Here is a 288-nt window from a genome sequence, read left to right as displayed (position 1 = left end):
AATGTTACATAATAATATAAACTAATAAAAAAAAAAGAGCACGCAATCTATTCTGAATACAAATATTTTTTCCCATCTTTTGTCTCTCCCTACATTTGCAATTTGTGTTTCATAAAATCACCACAAATAAATAAATAGCACTGGAGATGTACTACGACAGGGGATATAGTGTACTATTTTCACCACGTATGTAGCAAACGTTAGAAATTATATTTCGCAAAAATGTGAGAGAGTACATACTGCCAGTGAAGTGAAGTCTAGGAAATGGAGCAAAAGAGTGTAAGTGCA

The sequence above is a fragment of the Penaeus monodon genome, chromosome 15 (assembly GCF_015228065.2).
Source record: "Penaeus monodon isolate SGIC_2016 chromosome 15, NSTDA_Pmon_1, whole genome shotgun sequence".
NCBI lineage: Eukaryota > Metazoa > Arthropoda > Malacostraca > Decapoda > Penaeidae > Penaeus > Penaeus monodon.
This window is presented reverse-complemented; position numbering follows the sequence as displayed.